This window comes from Aplysia californica, unplaced genomic scaffold, assembly GCF_000002075.1.
Source record: "Aplysia californica isolate F4 #8 unplaced genomic scaffold, AplCal3.0 scaffold00044, whole genome shotgun sequence".
Lineage (NCBI taxonomy): Eukaryota > Metazoa > Mollusca > Gastropoda > Aplysiida > Aplysiidae > Aplysia > Aplysia californica.
This window is the reverse complement of record NW_004797314.1, coordinates 1329105-1330636: the sequence shown is the minus strand read 5'-3', so window position 1 is coordinate 1330636 and position 1532 is coordinate 1329105.

The following is a 1532-nucleotide window of genomic DNA, read 5'->3' as shown; positions in this document are numbered from 1 at the left end:
TAAAAAATAGCATTTATATAGCGCAAATCCCCGCTCAACAGCAGGCTCTATGCGTTTTACACTATATTATTACCCCAGCAGACCATAGAACACCCCGAAACATTCTCAGCTTCCCGGGAATGATAGATAGATAGATAAATAGAGAGAGAGAGAGAGAGAGAGAGAGATGGGGGGAGTGAGGTATTCAACCAGAATGGAAATTTGAGAGGGAGGGATGGAAGGAGGGAGGGAGGAAGGAAGGGAAAAAATAGGTAGGTATAGAGAATTAGGCAGAAAAAAGGGAGCCAGAGAGAGAGAGAGAAAGAGAGAGAGAGAGAGAGAGAGAGAGAGAGAGAGAGAGAGAGAGAGAGAGAGAGAGGGGGGGGGGGAGGGGGGAATATTATGTAAATACATCTATGCTTAACTGCTCACTACAGAAATGCACAAAGTATACCTAGACGCTCTGGATACAGAGAGGCAGCGAGGGTCTGAACATACTAGACTGAAAGCAAGCGAAGAGATGAATAAAATGACAGGGTGCGCACACGAGGATGGCAACGTTTCAAGAAGAGCAGTAAATATGAAAGCAGGGAAATGAATAAGAAGATAGAGAAGGGGAGAGAGAGGGTGAAGGAACGGGGGTTAGTTTTGACGAGTCGGTTTTAACACTCCCAGCCTGCGAGCCTGAACGAGGACGGAGGCTGGTTTTCTGGTGGCCCAAATTGCCGCTCGTTTCCCGCGATAGGTTTCTTTTATGACAGGTTTTAATAGCGGGAGCTGCCGATTAGACGGACCCGCGGGTCTCCATGGGCCCTCGCGGACCCAGTGTGGCCTTTATCTGCAGAGCCAGAGCTGAAAGGATGTGTCAACTCGGCTGGGGATCTCGAGCAATCCACACTCGCACAATTTTTAATTAAAGCCGACACGTTGTTTTCCATCCCAGAAAAAAAAAAGTTTGTGTATACATCCAAGGGTGATTCGTCTTGGATGTTTCAGACTGCTCAGCTTGAAAAGTCTGGCTCTTCGGAAGTAAAGAATGTTTAATATACACTTTGTGTTGCGCCAAAGGGTCATAAAAATATACTGTTCCGAACATAAGGCAAAATTAATATAAAGTTGTTTTTTTTCCTCTCTCAGACGTTAATCGATATGTTCATATTTAGATTTTCGTTAAAAAAAAATAGAAAAAAAATATACGTAAACGCAAATGGTACACACCCAATAGCAGAACATGGTGGTAGATATTATCATAATTAAGTTACCAGAAAAGGTAGCGCTCTCCCTGGGTATTTTGCCCAGTATAGCTTCGATGGTGGTGTTAGTCCATTACATCATAGCACACATTCTTCTTAGACGAGAAACAGACAGACTAGTTAAGATTCTGCTGTGAGATCGATGCTTCTACCAGTTGTTGGCCCACGAAACGATGCAAGTACACAAATGTTATTGAAAAAAACTCTATCTATCTATCTATCTATCTATCTATCTATCTATCTATCTATCTATCTATCTATCTATCTATCTATCTATCTATCTATCTATCTATCTATCTA